This window comes from Anser brachyrhynchus, assembly GCF_964034855.1.
Source record: "Anser brachyrhynchus genome assembly, chromosome: 2".
Lineage (NCBI taxonomy): Eukaryota > Metazoa > Chordata > Aves > Anseriformes > Anatidae > Anser > Anser brachyrhynchus.
In genome coordinates this window covers 99,180,848-99,193,449 of record NC_137695.1, presented here as the reverse complement: position 1 = coordinate 99,193,449, position 12,602 = coordinate 99,180,848, and the positions used below count along the sequence as shown (strand labels likewise).

General features: G+C 39.2%; 1 protein-coding gene across 1 annotated transcript in view; it reads right to left on the bottom strand.

The window, feature by feature from the left end:
* The window catches only part of LOC308189189 (uncharacterized protein), a 208,308-nt gene extending 196,748 nt beyond the window's left edge, over nucleotides 1-11,560 (bottom strand). Inside the window, exons 1-2 of the mRNA XM_080578961.1 lie at nucleotides 5,788-11,560; nucleotides 4,485-4,633 (exon numbers count right to left, since the gene is read on the bottom strand). The gene's annotated coding sequence lies outside the window, so the exon portion shown is untranslated. The remainder of the gene's footprint in view (nucleotides 1-4,484; nucleotides 4,634-5,787) is intronic.
* Between the last annotated feature and the right edge of the window lie 1,042 nt (nucleotides 11,561-12,602).

The following is a 12,602-nucleotide window of genomic DNA, read 5'->3' as shown; positions in this document are numbered from 1 at the left end:
ACTTATGCTGTATTAATTTCTTTATTAAATGTGCTCTACCCTCATCTCTTCTCCTTACACACAGTCTTCTTGATATATGTGATTTTTCACTTTGCCAGCTGGTAACTTCATTTTTACTCTGGGTTTCCATTGGATCTTTTCTTCTTCATTTTCCACAGAAGTTTCTAAGCAGAATGCAATAACAGTTCAGCTGAAGTAAAACTTTCAACATTATGATGCTGGAGTGGGGTTTGAAACCAGACACAATGTGTTTGGCCCCTTGTAATCTCTATACTGTAGCAACATGTAACTGAAAAACTGAAATGGGTCTTTTTCTTTTTTTCACTAGTAAAATTCCTGCTAAATCTGAAAGATGTGTAATAGGTTTGGCTTCATGTTTTCCTCAGAGCAGGAGTACTTTTATTATTTAATACAAGTCACTGTGGTTGATAATAAATGCCTCTTAGAATGCTTATTCCTTTCAATTTTCATCAGTAGTCAGAGCCTGGGAACTTCAATTTCAACCTCTGATTGTCCCCCACCTCGCACCCATCTCATGAAATCTATTGTATCTTTAGCCAAGTTCACAAGTCAAATGACACATATGTGGCCTTTCTGTTCATTTTGTCTGACACTAAGACAATTCAATTGATGCTCAAAAAAAAAAAAAAATCCCAAAATTACAGAGCATCTCTGCCAAGGGTAAGAACAGGTCAAGAGCCGAAGGAATTTAAGCAAACCGTCTTTTATACACAGGAAGCAGTTAACATATGGAATAAAAGAACAGGGATAGCAATTGATGAAACATTTGGGAGAAACTTAGATAAACAATCATAAAAAAGATTTAGACAAGTACTTGGAGTAGCCAAAAAAATAAATAAAACTAACATAGAGCGCACAAGTCACTTCATCGTCCTTCCACTCTAAAATAGCTGGAATAAAATGGCAATGAGCAGATAAACTGCAAAATATCATTATGATTTAGTACCCATTTCTTTCCATCAGAGCCCCTATTTTAATTTTCATTCTTCCAATTTACAAAGTAACAATAAAATACCCTTTTCGATTTATGGCAATGAGACCCTTTTAATTGAATTTCAGAAATGAGTTGATTTGACTGATGGGTAGGTAATGGGAATGTACTATTTACAGTGGGAAATGGATTTCTAGTGGAAGATTTTGAAAAAGCAGAGGGAAATAGCAGATTTTGGATAGCTTACATACATATACATGCATGCACACAAATATATATGGTGACCCTGAGGTAAAACAAACAATATTTTTGTTTTAACCTAAAGACCTCTACCAAAAATAAGAAGTTCACAAGCACTTAGACCATTTATTCCAGTAACAGCAAAATGTACAATCACTATGACCTCATTATAACTCTTACTTTTTCTCACTGTGCATAGAGACATGGGACTGAGTGTTTTTTTTCTCTGACTTTTAAGCCAAAACTGGAAATATTGGCAACTTATGGGCCATCTCACTCTGCCCAAGAGTTAATGTGGAGTAGCCTACATCAGCCATCACTCTTTGCATTGCAATGGCAAAGTTCCAGCTGACTTTAATGGAGCCAGAATTTCACCCCAGGTGCACTATTACAATTGACTAGGGCCTGATGGATTGATTCCTGAGATGCTCTGGATTCCAGATGTGGATCTCATAAAATTGTAGACTGTGGTGTGTGTAAAGCTTTTTTTTTCCTTGCCCATTAAATAAATAATAATAATAAAACACAGTCCTTATAAGCAGGGAAAGGGAGAATATGCACTGTTTTTTTCTCTGTCTTCCAAGAAAAAAATCCTTCTTCTTTCTCTACTACTTATGATCTCACATTTATATAGCAGGAAAAAAAAAAAAAAAAGAGAGAGAAAAAAGAGAAAAAAAAAACAGCCAGTGAGCTGCATCTGGTTTAAAATACATGCGGAGCTGGGCCCATGTGTGCCTGCTGAAATGTTATCAGCAGCACCTACAATAGCAAGTCTAATGAGAAGCCAACTATGTTAACAGAGACAGAAAATTACCCTCAAAAGTCAGGCAGTCCTGGGGACCATAACAAGAACAGAGCACAAGCAGCCTTCACTTGCAGAAGAACATGGGACTATCAAGAAAAAGGATGGGGAAGGTGGAGGGATCTCCGATTCTAAAATAAGCCCCGAGAGACCTAGAAATGACAGGGTACCATGAGCAGGGCAGGTGTTTCCCATCCTGGACCTGTCTTACCCTGGGGAAGGTATGGTTTCTGCACTGTCATAACCAGGTATCTGTTCTGGATCCTCCACTTGTCCTTCCTCTTCTTCTTTGTCCTTATGGACATTTGAAATAAGTCCATCTAAATCTATCTCCACATCTGTAATGAGTCTGGGGAGAACAAAATAAAATCTCTGTTCCCAGTAAACAAGTTGTGGTGTGACTGTTTCTGCTCAGTAAGGAAATAAGGACAAAATCTGAGCCTTTCCTATTTCCTACTCCACTTGGTAGTACTGTGGAGAAATGCTCATGCCTGGCAAGACAGAGAAGGAGAGAGAGAGACAACAGAAAAACACAAAAGATGTGCAATGTGCAGTCAGTTGAGTTACCCTGGTGGTGCTGTCTCACTTCCCAGGGTCTGGGAATCTGGAACAACTTGAGAGCAGAGGTATGGGAGCCCAGGCAGGGACACAACGCTCAGTGCTGCAGCAAAGGCAGGTCACATCATGTTTTCCCACAAAGTGGCAGAGCACATATGTCCTGCACGTAAGTTAAAAGCAGAGATGAAATAGCAGGAAAGTAATCCACATGTATGAGCAATGAGAAGGATGCAATGTAGGGTAAGCTTTCTAATATTTCGTAGCTAGGATGTGGCACCAAAAGCAGAGAACAGCAAATGAAAACAAGAAAGCCAACCAAAAATTAAAAAAAAAAAAAAAAAAAAAAAGAAGGAAATAGTCAGAAGGGGGATGCCTGATTTTGGGGTAGCAGTAGCTGGGATGGTAGAGCCTACTCTCTCTCAAGTCACTGTGTGCAATAACCGCAAAAACAGGCTGCAGATTATCGAGTGAAACCCCTGAAATGGTTGCAGGTGTGTTAGATTTGTTTGAAAGACAGAATGACAAAGGGGGAAGAGGTTTTGCGGAGCTACATGGAGCACAGATTAAAAACAACGTACTATATTAAAAAACCAACATATCCACTATATACGTTATAGAGGCATGCCAGAAATAAATGTAACTATCCCTGTGTTTTGTGAGCAATATAGAGCTATTTTAAAACTCTCTGAAAAGCAGTCTGTATCCACTGTATTAAAAGGCATGCCTGGTCTTGTATTTCTCAACAAAAGCCCCTGTTTACAATTCCTACTGTGGACACAAAAAATATTTTGTGTGAATCTGTGTTTGTGTGGAATTATCAGATGCATCTGCCCATGGAAGGACAAACATGGACAAGGTCAAAGGAAAATATTCTTTAGAATAGCCCTTAAGCAGGCAGAGGAATTAGGCCTGATTTATGAATGTATTTCCACAATTCACTTGAAAATTTGTAATGTCTGTGCAGCCTGGCAAGAAAAAAAGGTGAGGGTAATGTGAAGGAATGCTTCTATTCCACTTTATTGTAAAATTATCCCATGTTACCTGCTCTAATCCCCTGAAAACAAATTAAATCCTCACTAAGATGACTTTAAATCAATAGTTTCATTTAAGAATAGTGTGACTTAATAAAAATAAAAAACTAACTGGTCCAGCCAATTTAAGAGGGAAATAAATCATTGCCCAAGGAAAAAAGCAGATTTGACTTGTATATGGGCCGCAGTTTTGTTGAGGGGACTAACCTGCTGTCGAAATTAACTCAGGGTATATTACATATCTCATCAGCCTCATTCAGAAACCTGCTCCACTGTACTAGGAAAGAAGATTGCCAAAAAACCCGGGGATGTTATGGAATGAGACAATATTTCTGAGAACACTTAGTAAATCATATAAGAAAACACGTCTTTGAATCGCCCTGAAAGATCACCTCACGTTCCAGCATCTCCCTTGTCTAACTTGTTGGGAGAGGAGGCTTGTGAAAGAAAAAAAAAAAAAAAAGGATGCCACGCTTACAGCCAGGGGAAGAGCAAGCATAGCTGCATTGGAAGCAGGAGCAAAAGGAGCAGAGCGATGAACACACCAGCAAATTCATACAGCAAAACTGGTTAAAATAGTAACTTCTTTTTTTTTTTTTTTGGTAAATCCATTGATTGAATTATCCACACAATCTTTACAGGTGGGTGAAGATATTATTTCAATGTTATTAATTGTAGATTACATCTATCACTGATTTACTTTATACCTGTTATGAAACTTGCCTAATAAAGATCTTACAGGTTCTGACTACTAGAATATAAACAGAGGCCACGATGAAGCATCTTACTCAAATCAGTGCAAGTTATGCATTGCAAGTCACTGACAGCAGAATTTAATAATCCTGACTCCAGTTGACTTATTCTAAGTGTTCCCGGATGAATACCTTTCTCTGTCACTTACCACATTTCCAGGCATGCCTTTGGACACTGTCTTTTAAATAACCTGTGTAAGAGCACCCCACAAGTTTGCAACAGAGGACAGGACTTGCTTCTCCAGAATCTCAGGAAGTGCTTCAACCACACACCTCTCTTGTAGTCCACAGCGACCATCTATGGGAGATGAGAAGATTTCAACATTTGCCTCAGACATCCTATACTCAAGGAAGGAAGGGAGGTGATTCTGTGAACTTACAGACCTGAGGTACAAGGACAGTGGTCTCATGCTGCACTCTGATTTGTCTGATTCCCTCAACACAATCCCAGACAATGTTAATGTCTTCATCTTATCTTCCTCACTTACAGCACTCACGCACCAGTGTTAAGAAACACTGAAGATTTTGGTGATAAGAACCATAAGAATTCACATGATGACTGAGGGAAAAATTTAGAGGGGTATATAAATGCAGAGTATAGATTTTAACCTTGGCATTCTCGCTGCTATATCATCAGTGCAGACTTGCCAACATTGGCAGACCTGAATATAGCCGAACGTAAAGCTACTTCACAGAAATGTTTCAGTGGAGAATGAAAACAAAGACTAAAACGTCCAGTTTTATGGAACTGGGGGAACTGTTCTTTTTCAGTTACCTTTATTCTTGAACACAACAATTAACATAATAAGTAAGGGTTTTATTATTGTTATTAGTTAGTTAGTTAGCTTGGTAAAAAAATGCTTAAGAGTGTCAAGGTTTGCAAGGAACCTGAAAGAGAATGACTTGGAAGGCTCCAGAGGAAACAGAGTGTATTGCAGAGCTAAAAGCACCCAGCTGCCCTGAACCTGTCTGACAGAATACTATATGACTGTGTGTTTAACAGGTAGTTTGAGTTGCGCTTATCCGTATTTGTATTCCCCAGTAAGCGCTCCCAGGCTTTGCTATCCCACTGTGATTTTGAGATATGAGGTCTTAAGGAGAGTTGGATCAAGTAGTGTCTCACAAGATCATCTGCGCTGGGTCTTTTTTTCTTTTTTTCTTCCGCTTATCATTTTTCTTATCCTTTCTTGATTCTGAGCCTGCCTATTTATTTGTTATAGGGATAACCATCTGTGTTAGAGCTAGAATGAAGGATCGCCGTACATGTTACATTTGTATTTGACGGACTCCTTCTTGCTAGATAAAAAAATAGTATGCTGTTGTATACTGCATCTGACTAAAAATACAGAAGTTAATTTTCTTTCTGGCTCGGAATTATTTAAAGATGAGCCTTATATTCATGAAGATTTATGGCCACATTCTCCTGTGGGAAGGCCTTCAATATCTTCTCACCTTTTCATTTCTTTTTTCCAGATTCTGTGAAGAGAACACCTCATATTGTCCAAATCATCAGGTCATCCAGTGCCAAAGTAGTAATGTTTTCAAAGCACACTATCCTTCTGAGCTCCTCAACGTCTTCTAAAAAGTCAGGGTCTCCAAGACACAAGTAGGACACTATTAGAAATTACTGTCAGCTTTTGGAAAACTGTGCCTCAAGCCATGGGTCTTGACTTTTCTGTTTGCAAACCCCTTTCTGTCTTGTCGGTCCTCCTCTTGTTGTAAAGGTGAATGTTCAGCAAAAGGTGTCTATTTTGCATGTGCAGAGTACCTTCAAAGCAATTGTTGCATGCAGTAACTTGTAGCTTACATGTGCAAACTCAAACCTTTTGAAGAGAAGAATGTGAGGAATGTAAATCAGGTCAGAATCATGCTGACAAAATGATAACACTCAGAAAGCACTTGTAAGGTTGTACAAAAGGTCCAAACCTTGAAGCTGAATTTTGAATACTTGCCCTTTAAACTCTATTATAGGTTTAAGGCAAACCTTAGGGCTTCTTAACCTTCAGTTTTGACAAGTGAATAAATTACTAGGAGAATATAACTCATTGGTTTAACATAAAGGGGGAATAGGATAGTGTGTAACGACAATAGTAAATGACACATTACAGACATCATTATGTCATCATGGACGATATTGTCCTGGGGTGTAAGGTTATTTATTTATTTTTACCTAGTATAAAGTCAAACACAACTTCACCACTTAAAAAGAACTAAATACATAATAATGATATTATTAGAACTAAATACTAATAATACTGCACAGCAGTGGCAATGGTAGTGAATATACCATATGCCCACATGATGTATATGGTGCTTATGGAAAAGAAGCAAAGAGTTACGTTACATTTTAAATCCAAACTGTTGCCAGAGCCTCTGCCTTGTCTAAAGGTCTACTTGTCAGTTGAAGGATTTTTCCTGTTTCAAAATTCTAGGGTCCTGTTATTTTTAAAGAGCGTATTGCAACCCAACGGAAAACTGTGTGCTCTATTACTTGCCAAGGTTTACATATCCCTACCCTGGGATCTCTTTCTCTCTCTCTCTCTCTTTTTTTTTTTTTTCCTTCTAGATTCACAGTTACTGGTTGCCCTTTCAAGATACACTCAGTTGTTACTATCTGTAGTACACTGATGAACCATTTGATGATGCTACTTACCAAACTGGCATAACTTCATAAATTAGAGTTTGTAATCCTTTCACTTTTGTATTTTATTCTCCCTGGCACATAATGCACCATAATATTAGTATTTAATCTAGATACCGTAAACCACAAATGCTCAGATGTTCCTCATCACCTGGCTGATGAAATACTTACTCAGAGTTTTGTAGATTAAACTGTGAGAGCTGCAATCTTCCAAAGAGCTTTGGGGCAATCCATGGATGTGATCAGCTGGTACATTCCATGGAGCAATCCTCTCTCTGCAGGTGGGCATCTCAGGGGATGTTGTGTAGTGACTGCAGTAGCTCAAACACCCATTGCCATGACAGAGAGGGTCTTGTGTTACTTTCATATGCAGAATTAATCTGGGGCTATATTTGCAGCTATTTTTTTGAAGCTATTCCCAAATAGCTTCTACTATGAGAGATTTGGGGGGCTATGAAAAATTTCCCCTTAGTAAGTGTGTTTATTGTTAAAGTAAAATAAACAGATGCTCTGAATCTTTAAATAGCTCCTTTTTTATATTTGTTTATGGAATTGTAATAAATATTTGGGGTTCTGGATTTCTTTTTTCCCACCATTTTCCCTTGACATTGCCCATCATGTAACTGACTATATGTGGACACTTACCAAGAGACCAAACAAAGAAATATAAATCTCTCTAGTTCTTGGTAATCTCATGCATTCCTGGCTCCCAGCTGATCTATCAAGAGGTCATTTGGTTGAAAGCCAACTTGCCAGACCTTCCTCCCTTGTCACTGTTTTAATTTCCTCTTTTGCTTGCTTTATTCTCAGTACTGGTACATTTTTAAAAATAGCATTTGCATCTTTACAAGGAATTGCATTTTAAATAAGACATTCTTGGGCAGCAACAAAAAAGACCCTCTGTCTCTGAGGATGTGTCTTGACAACTTGTTTTTAGTGTTTGGGAACACATACCACTTTGTTCAGTTCTTCTACACAAGCTGATAGTTTCAGACAACTATTTAATAGTATCCCAGGGAAAAAGAAAAAAAAAAGCAAAGGGAACACAAATTATTGGCTACTTGTCCCAAGTCTCGATATTTACTGTAGACAGCAGTCTTCTCCCTGTCTGATCACAAAGGTATTTTAAACATAAATGCAATATCTTCTCTTGCAGATTTACTTGTCTATAGTCTGACTCAGGGGGAGTCAGACACAGGATGGGGGGCAGCAGTCTTCCAACATTGCAAAGGACAAACTTCTTGCCTGGCCAGTTTTCTTTTAGCTTTTCTGAGTGAGAAGCACATCTTGGCCTTGATTGCTCTAACAGCCCAGTTTTGGCTCTCAAGTCTTTGGTCTCGTTCCCAAGCTGGCTGTTGACAGGCTATGGAGTATTACATACTGGTTTTAATCTTCAGGAAACATAAAGCATACATAGCTGGCTCCAAATCACCAGCTCTCCCATACCACAGAAGAGGAAAGACCAGGTTTCAGGGATGGGCTAGAGCAGGGAGGGGTGGGAGCAGGGGGATATCACACAGCATTGCATTTAACCCCAGCCACTGCCATTCTCCCACTGAGAGAAAATTACTTGACCAATGTCTCAGCTATTTGAAGCTAGGCCAGAAGCTGTTTGGTCTCTACAAATACCTGAGTAGCTATACAAAAGACAGCATAACTTGTCTGTTTCTTTGCACAACCACAAATATTTCCACTTACATGAAGTTGGTGCATTCGATCCAATATCATGTTTCATATGTACCTGAGATTCATAAGGAAGTCAAAAAAGCCCTTCAGGCAGAAAATGGCAAAACTTTTTTTTTGCAGGTGATGTCACCTCTCTCTCCTCTACAGGCTTTTGTTGCTATTGTCATTCTTTGTGGTGAAAGAAAAAAAGCACAAAGAATCCACTGGATTTTCTGTCTGTCTGAAAATGGCAATGCTCTACTTTGCTCACATTCAGCCCCAAATTTGGGTGGTGCGAGCTGAGCCTATCCCAGATTCAGACCCATTTCTGGAATACGTCCATCTCCAGTCAACAGTTCCCATGCCCAGGGTCTATAACACCACCAACCTAGGGAAGATCACTGTCTTCTCCTTTGACAAGTCCACAAAACAGGAACTCTTTAGGAAGTTAGGAAATACCCTGTATCTAGAGCAGATTTGGACAGAAGAAATGCCTGTGAGCACTTGCAGCATCACAATACGCTCTGCAATATAACCCAACAACTGGCCCAGCCTTTCTGTGATTAGAGCAGAGTAATCACGGCCTCCCCAAAATCCATGCCAGCTCTCCTTCAGCAGTTCAACACATGAGAAGAAATTTCATGGATTGATTTAAGTCTCGCTGTCATTTAATAGCTTTGAGGGGAGGGGTGAAGTGGTTTTTAGGGCAGTCCTGGAAGAAGGAGCAGGGAGGGAAGAGGCAGAGAGCTGTCAGATTAGCTACACAGAGGACAGAATTTCCTAGCTGAAGCCAGCAAAAGAACTTTCAGATTTTTACCCTCCCGCCTTTATATTATGGTATTATTGCTCCTTATAGTTTAATAAGTTTCCACACTGTTGTGACACCTGACAGTAGCACCTGTGTTGGTGGATGAAGCAAAATGTGAACAATGCGTTGTTGACTGTAACAAATACCTGTCAATTCCAGATTGACAATTTCTACTTAAGCTAATTTACAAAAGGAAAGGTAAAACACCCTCTCCTAGGGTATTATGAAAAGAAATAACGAAACATTTGATATATGCTTTTACAATTAGAACAAAACCTAAAGCTTTAGCTTAACAGTATAAAAGAAAATAATAGAATGAAAAAAATTAGTATGTGACCTGATTGACAGTTGCTACAGAAAAAAAATAATGTTATACATCTGTGTATATATTCTTATCTGTAAAACAAATGTATTCATCTGGAAACTAGGTGAAAATCTTCCTTTTTCTCTTCCAGGCTGACCTGGATGTGCCACAAGCAACCCAAAAGCTGCGGTATGCAGGTGATAACAGTGACCTTGGCCTTTAGGACCAACCCGCTGCTGATTCACCAGTTCAGTGAACACACGGCCATGTGTTTTTTGTCAGTGGAGCTGGTGTGTTTATAGCATTTAGCTGAGCAGAGTGTGAGCTCTCCTGGAAAGTGCCGAGTGTGCTTGGAAAAGGGAGATTCTTACCAGTACCCTCTTTCTCTTCTCCCCTTTTAGGCACTTAATGCTGGTATTTGACTTTCTCACTATGCTGACCAAGCTCAACTGAACCCAAAAGGGGTGGAAATGCTGTGGAAAAAAACTTTACCTACCTTCCTACAAATCCTCTGTAGCAGCAGGGACAGTGGCGTGCAGTAAGGTGACCTGGAATGGTCAATGAGCCCCCTTCCCTGCTGCCATATATACACCCATCACCACCGCACGACCCAGGGTAGCCCCAGACCCTGCAGGAGTGTGCCGCGCCTAATGGGCCTGCGAGCCAGAGGCTGTGTTTGCGGGATGCAGGCAGACAGACGGCAGGTTTCAAGAATGCATTCTCTTAAACACATCGTTTCCCTATTTTCCACCTTCAGCAACTGAGAAAATGGGACTTCATTAATGTTATTCCAGACAAAGAGCGGCAGAGGAATGTAACTTTAAAAAAGCCTATATTTTTTAAATTGAGAGAGACCAATTACAAGAGCTATAAACACTTTAATCATTTCTCTGAACATGTGGAAATACATACATTGTGAACCTTTTTCATAGGAAATGCTAAAATCCTTTCCTTAATGGCACATTTTCTTAATAGCTTTACAGTTTCTCAGTTCATTTCAAAGGGCTGTTATTTGTTATGTGGACATAAGTTTAGATTATGGTCTAGAATGCTGAGAGATGTTTGAAAGAATTATCTGGTGGATGGTGGCAGCTACTTTTGCGTTGCCTTCTGTTCTTGCTTTGAAATATAGGGGGGGAGAGAGGGAGGATACGGGGGGGCTGGAATGCCTGTCCGCTAAATATTCCCTATAAAAATGTGGGGTGAAATCCCATCCCCAGTCAAATGAGGAATGTATTTCTGCCAGACTTTATCCCGGTATTTTACTTTATTAAGTACTAAAGTAAAAATAAAGTTTATAAAAAGGGATGTCTTTATTTTTCCAATGAGATATTTTTACCTTATGCTCTGATTCTTTGATCTTTAGGGGCATAACGATAGTATGTGCAAAACTGGAAGGAGTAAAAAAAAAAAAAGAAAGAAAAAAGAACAAAAATGTGTTGTATAAAAAGAAGTTATGACAGAGGATTTGCAGATGATGAAGTCAGAAATTAGAAAACTGATAATTTCTGGAAACGGCATGCTCTTTGTAAAAGATGAAATGTGGGCTACATGAGTGTCCTAGAGTGATGTGGAGATCTTGGATGAAATCCCAGCCCCACTGAACTCGATGAGAATTTTTTCTTTCACTGAAACAAAATCAAGTTTTCACTTGCCCCTTTCTTTAAAGACATGTGGAGACACAGTGGTATTTCTTCTTTAGAAGCAAGTCTCGTCCAGCCTAGGCATTTGCACTCTCCTCTCCTGCCCTGCATCATTCTTCTGTGTCTTGCAGAGCTCTAAGCTTGAGCTCCTTCACCACCCAGTATCTCACTAGACTCTTACCAAAAGCCTCATTTACACAAATTGCAACAAATAACTATTGACACACCTCTATCGTTGGTAAGCAGGAACTGTTCCACTGACTCTGAGAACAGAGTCAGTGATACAGACTTGGGAAAACCCAAAATGAAGTTTTCAGAGTTCCTGCAAATCATCTCTTGTTACAGTTCTCTTGTCCCATTTCAAGACTTGCTGGAAACAGGAGAAGATTTCAGTGGTCTTCTGAAAGGAGAAAGGTACAAAATAAATAAATAAATAAATAAATAAATAAAACCAGCACATTTTCTTGGAAGGTAAATGGTTAAGCCAATGGTTAAAATGGATTTTCCATTGCTTCAAAGCAAATAGAGATTTCTAACATTATGCCACACAGTGTGTATATGAAGCAAGAACTTCCTCAGGACCTAAAGTGGGTGCTTTTTCCTCAAGCCCTTTCTTCCTCGGGGCACATTTCACCACCCCATGCTCTGTTTCTATTCCACTTTAAGGAGGAGGGATGCAATTGCCTGTGAATCCTAAATATTTGGAGTCCTCAGCACTTTAAACACAACCTCTAGGAGGTTGCTCCACATGCTCTGCTACAGATATTTTTCTTGTGCTTGTTGACTGAAAGGGTCATTGCTCTGTTCTGTTCTATCACAAATCCAGATATTACACTAACACATCTTCTGAAATGGCAAGGCAAATTTGACATGACTTGTGGGATTCCTCCTGTGAGGAGTCACCACTTAGTCCAAACCACAGAGAGTGGAGTTCAGCTGACGTGGACACAAATCAGTTAAAAGCTTTTTTTCCCTGCTCTGTCTGATTTCACAAACAAGGAAGACATTTTTGCTGAAACTACTGAGCCTTTACCTTTCATTTTGTTCCCACAACTACCACCACACACACAAGTTGTTCATCTGTAATTTGGTAAAGGGACATAGACCCCTCCATACTATGCAGTAATGTGAAAGATTATAGCCCATTTTATTATTATTATTATTATTATTATTATTATTATTATTAAATTATCACAATATCTATTC